The sequence below is a fragment of the Misgurnus anguillicaudatus genome, chromosome 8 (genome assembly GCF_027580225.2).
Source record: "Misgurnus anguillicaudatus chromosome 8, ASM2758022v2, whole genome shotgun sequence".
In the NCBI taxonomy this organism is placed as follows: Eukaryota; Metazoa; Chordata; class Actinopteri; order Cypriniformes; family Cobitidae; genus Misgurnus; species Misgurnus anguillicaudatus.
This window is the reverse complement of record NC_073344.2, coordinates 28,135,677-28,145,705: the sequence shown is the minus strand read 5'-3', so window position 1 is coordinate 28,145,705 and position 10,029 is coordinate 28,135,677. Positions and strand designations below refer to the sequence as shown.

Genomic DNA, 10,029 nt, shown 5'->3' with positions numbered 1-10,029 from the left:
CAAATGTGGCTTATTTTTAGAAAGTGCTGTTATTTATTTCCCCATTATCACTTTCTAACAGAAGTACAGATTCTGAATTAACTCGCGCTGTTTGTCACCTGCTTCATTAAAATGAATCGCTTTGATCTGGAAACACATTTGACGTTTTTATGTAAGGATTAAGCATTAGTCGATTTGTCATCCAAAATGTTGATGTCTTTCTTTGTTCAGTCGAGAAGAAATTTATGTTTTTTGAGGAAAGCATTAAAGGATTTTTCTCATTTTAAAGGACATTTTTGATAAGAAAAATAAAATATATGCACTTTTAAACCACAACTTCTCGTCTATCTCCGGTCCTGTGACGCACCTGCGCGACCTCACGCAATACATCATCACGTCAAGAGGTCACAGATGACGAATGCGAAACTACGCCCCAGTGTGGAGAAAGAGGACCGTTCCGACGTTGATTTATGTTGAATGATACTAATTAAGGTCTTTGTGTCAGTTTATTGTTTAAAATGCTCCGCAAATGTGCGTTTCATATATGTAACACGTGACGTTTCCGCGGCATTACGCAATTGCGTGAGGTCGCGCTGGCTTGTCGCGGGACCGGAGATGGACGAGAAGTTGTGGTTTAAAGGTAAAAAAAATTCTTGTCAAAAAAGACAATCGTTTCGCTAAATAAGACCCTTATGCCTCGTTTGAGATCATTTAGAGTCCTTTGAAACTGCTATTTTAAACTGCATTAAAACTATTCTTCTCGACTGAACAAAGAAAGACATCAACATTTTGGATGACATGGTGGTGAGTAAATTATCTGGATCAACAAAGCAAAACAGAATATTACCGGGAATAAATATTATCATGCCAAACTGCTCAAAGATTTTCTGTGGAACATTGTGGAAAGCCTTTATATGGAGCTGGTTTGGGCGTGTTTTACTCATGTCAAATTCACTAACGTACGAACACGTATAAGAATAAATGTATTTGCGTAAGCACGTATTGTGAATTAGGTGAACATTTTTGTGAGAAGTTCAAGTGTGCATTTAAATATGAAAAACTTGCACAATTATTAGTGAATGAGACCCAATGGACCCATGTCTGAATGTGATCCACGGTCTTTTGTGCACTCTGAGGGGCTCAGACACCACAAGCAAAACACAGTCAAGTTTGTTAAATACCATTGAAATGACTAAAGTGACATTTATGAAAATAAGGCATTTCAATAATCTTTTCATGGGCATTAAAGTGAAATGACTGACCCATAAGAGCCTTATGATGCGTAACATAAGAGTCAGACACACTTAAAGGGTTTTGTACATGTATATGAAAGGGCTTTTTTCAGAGTAAATGATGTAATAAGATCACATACAGTAACTTTCACACGCTCGCAGAATGAAACAAAACTGAACGAGGCGGAGAGATTTATCAATGATAGCCTAAAGAAACATTGCGCTCGTACATTAGATCAATAGGCGGGGAGTAGGCGGTTTTTGTGTCATTTTCACTTTTGAATGTGGTCAAAAGTGGACTAGCTTAAAACATTTTACATCTTGTTTTCACCTGTATTTGTGATCTGAACGACCAAAATGCATCTTAATACCAGGTGTAAACAGGGCCTTACTTGTATTTACTCTGTTTAGTGAGTAATGCATTATGACTAGTATTTCAGACACACAATAAGTCCCTAATTATCAATATTATTTTGTCTTTAAAGCTTATTATATGTGCAGTTTCTGACATTTTACATTTTAAAACACAATTATTCAAAGTTGGTTAAAGATAAAGAAAGGTCTACGTTTTGTTTTTCTTTACACAAAGTATAAACATATTCTCTGTGAATAATGTGCTGTGAAGAGGTTTACAGCTGTTATGAGGTATTTTGCATATAAAGTATTTTCATTTCCCCCAAAAAACTGAAACTGAGCCAACTAAAATTGTAAGTATATGAATCCCAACGTATGTTGGAATTGAACACAATGTAGTGTTATAGGGAGAGGCTGAAGTTAGTAATGAAAGATTTTGGATGTTTATTTGGAGATGTGGGCAGTAGTTGAGATCTCTCTAATGTGTTACTGCTCAGAGCTGCTTTCTCTCTCTTTGAAACTTTATTCACAGCCTGAAGCTCACAAACACAGAGTGAGGGAATGCAAATGCACAACATGAAAGTTTCCCCACAGCAGGTGCAGAATGCCTTCAAACTCTGGCAACGTGCAGAATTTGAATTGTTACAGTTGCATGTACACACAATTACACACACACACACACACACACACACACACACACACACACACACACACATAGAGAGACCAGAGATAGAGAGACTGTTGTGTAAATCTGTTAGTGTGTATTTTTCTGTGTTTGTGTATGCATGCATCTCTCAGGCACTTTGAGATCAGCTCAGAATGACAGTACCAGGTGTGTGTGTGTCTGTGTGTAAATCTGCGTGTGTGTAAGTCAACGTGTGTGTTGGCGTGCGTAAGTCTGCACGGGTGTGAGTGTTTCTACTTGTGTGTGTTTCGGGCATGTCTGTGTGTGTGGGGGTCTCCGTGCAAGTCTGCATGTGTGTATGTGTGTCTGCATGCGTGCATGTCTGTGTGAGTTTGCATGCATGTGTGTGTCTGCATGTGTGTCTGCATGCATGTGTCTGTGTGTCTGCATGCGTGTGTGTGTGTGTGTGTGTGTGTGTGTGTGTGTGTGTGTGTGTGTGTGGGAGTGTTTCTGCATGCATGTGTCTGTGTGTCTGCATGCGTGCATGTGTGTCTGCATGCGTGCATGTGTGTCTATATGCTTGTGTCTGTGTGTATGCATGCATGTGTCTGTGTGTCTGCATGCATGTGTGTGTGTCTGTGTGTCTACGTGCGTGTGTCTGCATACGTGTGTGTGTGTGTGTGTGTGTGTGTGTGTGTCTGCATGCATGTGTGTGCGTCAGCTTGCGTGTGTGTGTGTGTGTGTGTGTGTTGCATGCTTGTAAGCATGTGTTTACTTCATGCTGGTGTCATTATACCATTAGGAAATCCAATTCCACAAATGGCTTGAAAATGCCAATGTAATGATCACAAATATCCTCTTGAAAGCAAAATGAGCTTCTTTCTTTTAATCTTACTTTAAAAAGTATTAAACACTGTTTGTGTGTACATGCGTGTGTGTGTGTTAGGATCTCATTTCACAGCTCATTTAACATGTGTGGAAGCATAATACCGAAAAAGAAAAACCTTTCTGCTGTAATTTCCATTCAGCTCCGGGTTCGGTGCTCAGTATAATGTAAAATAATTTGAATCAACTTGTTACAATAATGAGTATCTGATAGTAAATAGTACGAGTTACCCTACGGGAAGAAAACACAGTTTAATAGACTCATTGAACTGTAATCTACAGAAAATTATCCTTAATCGCACTTTTCTAGTTAAGATTACAGATGCCAAACCACGTAATGCACGGATGCCAACAAACATTATTTTATGATAATTATTATGCAGAATATGATAGCCAGCCTGTAATTATCTCATTATTTTAATAGTGTACTTTATAAAAATCTTAAACTGCTCACATAAAAATTCAAAGGATAAACACAAGTAGCAGGTGTAGAATTGGTTAGAAAGTCACAGAAATTGTATTCAAGCATAAGAAATGACATTGCTGAAAGTGATTTTGGTTGTTTAAAGGGCATCTAGTATGCTCATTTTTACAAGATGTAATATAGGTCTCAGGTGTGCCCAAATGTGTCTGTGAAGTTTTAGCTGAAAAAATATACAACTTATCATTTATTAATGCCCATATTTGGGTGGTAGCAAAAATGTGCTATTTTTGTGTGTGTACCTTTAAATGCAAATGAGCTACAGCTCCTTACTTCCTTACCAACAGACACTGATCACTTTCAGCTAAATAGATCTGATTTCTGTGAATACAGACAATCTTACTATTGAGATATGGCGGACAGTGTACAACTTGCTGAGGGCGGAAACTATGTTAATGCATTGGGTGGGGCTTTATCAGTGTGACATCACATTAATAAAAGAATCAAAACAGCATTTCTGAGACTGGTTTGTTTAATGGGGATTAAAAAGAAGTAATGGGTGAATTTTGTTCAATGTAAGGTGGTTGTGTTCACGCACTGCCAACACACATTTATGTCCAAACTTTTTCGCATTATAGGTGCCCTTTAAAGGGCATTCGGATTTTACATCTATTGTGACACAGCAATAAATCCTGGTAGCATTTCAACAGCTGTGTTGACAGAACGAATGTCCATTCAAGACAAAGTAAAAACATGTAAAGGCAAATGAACAACAGTGTAAACCATGCATGCAGGTATGTGGAGGTTAGCTTATATAAACAGAGCTTGTACACAATGTGTGTTTGCATGAAGTGTGTATGACAAATGTAAATGTAAAGTAATTTATGACATCACGAATTGGTCATCTAGATTTATCATTCACCACAAATACTAATGTTTAACCTTTGTTACTTGTTCAAAGGCTGAATGTTTCAGGGTCAAAGGCCAACAATAGATTCCTGTTGTCATGTAAAGCTCATGAATCAATAGAGATCATAGACTTTCTCTATAGAGAGGGAGGAAGCAGATCTCTGTATGTAACACAACCTCAGACGAGCCTCGGGTCCATTGCTTTGGGTTCAGGAATAGACTGAGGATTTTATTTCTAGAGGGAGTCATACTGAGTTAATTATTAACATCATATCAGCCAGTATATGATCTCTGATTAATCTTGTATAGTTCACTCTGTGATCCTAAATGTGATATAAAAAAGCTCAGATATAATTAGAAATAATAATGAATAATAATAATTACTCCACTGCTTCACCAACTGCAGTAAGTGACTCACAAAAAGATAAAAATGAGTCTGTTTTTCTTTCTGTAACATCATTAGGTCGTCCAATATCTCCTACAATCTGTTATCTCATTTAATGCATTACAGTCCTGTTCTAGTCATAATCACATTTATGCACTTTATCTAAAGCGACTTACGGCGCATTACAAGCTATACATTTTTATCAGCCTCTGTGTACACTGGATTCAAACCCGTGACCTTTGCACGATGCTCTACTATTGAGCTATACTGTAAAAAAAAGCAACAAAATATGCAGAGATACAACCAGCTAGAAAGTTTCAGACAAACTTTAAATGCTGGCCTGACACCTTATGAAAGTTTAACCCGTGAGCGGGACACCTGAGTTAACTTCAATATTTTGCAAGTAAATTTTAATCTACATAGAAAAAAAAAATATTCAATTTACTCATTTTTTTAAGGTAAGTGGTTGAAATCAATTTATTTAAGCTACAGTTAAACAAAAGATTTTTATTTTACAATTTTTTCTATTTTTTGTTTAAATGTAGATTAAATAAATTGATTGCAACCACTTACCTTTAAAAAATTGAGTAAATTGAATGAATCATTTTTTTCAGTAACAAACTATATATCGTTGGAAAGAATATAGTTTTCATATTTCAAAACATTTTAGCAGTAATTTATTAATTTGTGACAGTATGCAGCAAACTGTTGACACCTAGTGGCTGTTGTTGGTAAAACCACTAAAAGTGTAACACAAACCTCACATCTTGTGATAATTTTATGTAAAATATATATTATTTTTATTTATTACAATAAATGTAAACTGCTATAACTTTTTTAATTTAACATTTTCAACTCCAGACACTTCTGTAAAAAACTGTAAAGTGTCTTCTATAAAACAAAACAAAGATTAGCCTTCTAAAATAAAAAAAATGCCAAAGTTATATTAATTTGACCTTGTGAAAGTTTACCCTTAACTGCCACTGTCTCGTGAGCGGGACATCTGAGTTTACTTCAATATTTTGCATGTAAATTTTAATCTACATTGAAAAAAATTATTCATTTAATTTACTCAATTTTTGAAAGTTAAGTGGTTGCAATCAATTTATTCAATACATTTAAACAAAAGTTTTTTATTTTATTATTTTTTATTGTTTTTGTTTAAATGTAGCTTAAATAAATTGATTGCAACCCCTTACCTTAAAAAATTGAGTAAATTGAATGAATTTTGTTTTGAGTGTATTATGACAAACTATATATCGTTGGAAAGAATATAGTTTTCATATTTCAAAACATTTTAGCAGTAATAATAATTTATTAATTTGTGACAGGAGTATGCAGCAAACTGTTGACACCTAGTGGCCGTTGTTGGTAAAACCACTAAAAGTTTAACACAAACCTCACATCTTGTGATAATTTTATGTAAAATATACATTATTTTTATTTATTACAATAAATGTAAACTGCTATAACTTTTTTTATTTAATATTTTCAACTCCAGACACCTCAGTGAAAAACTTTAAAGTGTCTTCTTTAAAACAAGACCAAGATTAGGTGTCTAGACCAAACAAATCCCTTAGATATTTTAATTTGAAAGTGCACATATCCTTTTCACCATCCGATTCAAAAAGGGTTAAATAGTTTAAAAAGTTTATACAAACAAACAGACAGATACTACAGAACAATCAAATACCACAGGAGTAAACTAAACTACATAAATTCAAGCCGAGGATGCAGTTGTACGGTGGCCCGAGGGCATCATTTGAGATTGAGTGTCATTTTACACGAAGAGCTCTGGGGCGGAGATGAGAAGCGTGGAAAACAGGTTTACCTGTCACTGCTGTGTGTGTGTAAAAATAGACAAAAAAACCTAGTCGGTGCAATAGCTATATTTGTGTGTTGTGTTTGTAATGTCTGCAGCCTTCATTTGCACAATATTCAAATATTAGAGTAATAATTCATCATTTTCCCTTTAGCTTTCTACATCTAACTCTCTAGTGGTCATAATTACACAGCCTCAGGACTATGAAACTCTTTTAAATACAAATACTGCTGCAACCAGATCTTTCAACACTGCACTTATCGCTTTAACAATATTAGAGGATCAACTTTATACCTCCAGGTATAAACACATGCACTTCACAGCTCTGAAGCTCAGATAAAACACAGATGTAAGCAACCGACGGTCCCTCGACTCTCTCTTTTGCTGCCCGGAAGGAAATCACCCATCACTTCATCCTAAAATACACCCTCAGCCGATACGAGGTATGAAAGATTATTAAAAGCACATGGACAGTGACAGATCGGTGTAAAGCTTGTGTTTGTATATATGTGTGTGTGATGGATGAAATTGCTCTCTGCTACTCTCTAGATTAAATTTCATCTTCAATGTTATGAGACAGACATGAATCTCTTTGTTTGTGAAGAAGTGAATGTGTTGGGTTCGTGTGGTGTATGTAGGACTAAAAGGTTAAAGTGATGCTATGCCTCGTTGAGGATGTGTGATGCTTTGGCAAGCAGAGGATAAGTGTTAATGAACATTCATTGTGTGAAAGATGCTCGGCTTCTTCAGTATGTATCTTTAGCTCAGATCAGATCAAATACTCATCTATCATAACCACAGCTGTCAAACACTGAATGAAAATAGGTAAATCTAATACTAAACACATACAGACAAACGCAAAGCCACACAGTTTTTATTCTGTATAGTCGCTGTATGAAACTTGACAGCAGGCGGTGTGTGTGGTGGGGCTAAGACACAAAGATACACCACATATGCAATCTCAAATGATCAAATTTAAAGTTTGATGTGAAATAGATTTTGTGTAGACCGATATTGAATTGATATACACTCACCTAAAGGATTATTAGGAACACCATACTAATACTGTGTTTGACCCCCTTTCGCTTTCAGAACTGCCTTAATTCTACGTGGCGTTGATTCAACAAGGTGCTAAAAGCATTCTTTAGAAATGTTGGCCCATATTGATAGAACAGCATCTTGCAGTTGATGGAGATTTGTGGGATGCACATCCAGGGCACGAAGCTCCCGTTCCACCACATTCCAAAGATGCTCTATTGGGTTGATATCTGGTGACTGTTGGGACCATTTTAGTACAGTGAACTCATTCTCATGTTCAAGAAACCAATTTAAAATGATTCGAGCTTTGTGACATGGTGCATTATCCTGCTGGAAGTAGCCATCAGAGGATGAGTACATGGTGGTCATAAAGGGATGGACATGGTCAGAAACAATGCTCAGGTAGGCCGTGGCATTTAAACGATGCCCAATTGGCACTAAAGTGAGCCAAGAATACATCCCCCACACCATTACACCACCACCACCAGCCTGCACAGTGCTAACAAGGCATGATGGATCCATGTTCTCATTCTGTTTACGCCAAATTCTGACTCTACCATCTGAATGTCTCAACAGAAATCGAGACTCATCAGACAGGCAACATTTTTCCAGTCTTCAACTGTCCAATTTTGGTGAGCTTGTGCAAATTGTAGCCTCTTTTTCCTATTTGTAGTGGTGATGAGTGGTACCCGGTGGGCTCTTCTGCTGTTGTAGCTCATCCGCCTCAAGGTTGTGCATGTTGTGGCTTCACAAATGCTTTGCTGCATACCTCGATTGTAACAAGTGTTTATTTAAGTCAAAGTTGCTCTTCTATCAGCTTAAATCAGTTGGCTCATTCTCCTCTGACCTCTAGCATCAACAAGACATTTTTGCCCACTGCCGCATACTAGATGTTTTTTCCTTTTCACACCATTCTTTGTAAACACTAGGAATGATTGTGCGTGAAAATCCCAGTAACTGAGCAGATTGTGAAATACTCAGACCGGCCCGTCTGGCACCAACAACCATGCCATGCTCAAAATTACTTAAATCACCTTTCTTTCCCATTCTGACATTCAGTTTGGAGTTCAGGAGATTGCCTTGACCAGGACCATACCCCTAAATGCATTGAAGCAACTGCCATGTGATTGGTTGATTAGATAATTGCATTAATGAGAAATTAAACAGGTGTTCCTAATAATCCTTTAGGTGAGTGTATATAAAGTTTAGTCTTTGGCGCTTTATATGGCTACGAATGCCCCCTTAGACAGGAGGTTGATGTTGGATAAACTACAGTTTTTGTTTTATGTGGTTAAGGAGCAAGAAATCTGAAATGGATTGAGCCACAGAAAATGACAGACAAATACGGTCCTGCAGTCCTCATTTATAAAGTGTGCGTACGCGCAAATTTGATCGTGAAGTGTGCATACTCAAAAATCCACGGCAAAGTCCATATTTATTAAAACTTGACGTGAAAAAGTGCTTAGCGCCACTTCAGGGTCTAAGCAGATGTGCGCACTTTTGCTTGTCTGATTGCTGCAGGTTTTTGGAAATATAAGCCATTTCTGCTGCTTAAAAAGGTTTAAACATTGACAAGCGCTCTTTTATATGTCTTTGACATTAATTAGGTGTCGTTTAAAGGCGGAGATCTGAAACTGCTCAGCTGCGCACAAGTTCAAGATGAATTTGCATTTTATAGATTTCACATGCGAATAAAAGGGCTATGCGTGTTTTCTGTGCGTATATGTTCGTTTAATCAATCACGCGTAAGTATTTTTGATAAATGATCTTAAGATCAAATGTAGGATGGTTTTGACACAGCATTTTATAAATAAGGCCCCTTGTCAGTGACCAGCTAAACAAAAACATATAACATACATACTATAATGTATACTGACTGTAAATTATTGAAATATTATTTTACAGACATGACTGAAAGTATATAGCTTATAATCATCTATTTTATTTGCAACAAAGTACATCAACAAAACTCTGAATTTTTCAAAGATTGATGCCATTAACAACTTATGGTAAATCCAGTGACTGAATCTGATTGTTTAAAAAACACACACATCATCACATCACATGTGTAGTTGGCATTACTAAAGCCACACGCTTCCACTTTGTTTGTCTCAGTTTCACTCTCCAGTTAGTCGGGCGAGTATTTTAAGATGGGTTATTGAAAGATTATTAGAGAGAAAACGGTAACCATTCATTCAGCACTGTTTTAAACTCGTACACATGCTGGTGTAAAAACAACATTTACATTTCTCATGCTTTTGTCATCATTGCAGTTACTTATTGAGAACTTCTCATATGAATAACTACAAAAAAATGAGATGAACTGATTATAGCAACTTTAGAAACAGACTTAACATATAAATTGAGTTAAAAGTAGAT

At 36.5% G+C, this 10,029-nt stretch overlaps 1 long non-coding RNA gene across 5 annotated transcripts in view; it reads right to left on the bottom strand.

Annotated features, from left to right (window-relative positions):
• LOC129450152 (uncharacterized) overlaps nt 1–10,029 on the bottom strand; it is a 49,894-nt gene that overhangs the window by 30,803 nt on the left and 9,062 nt on the right. The window lies entirely within an intron of this gene.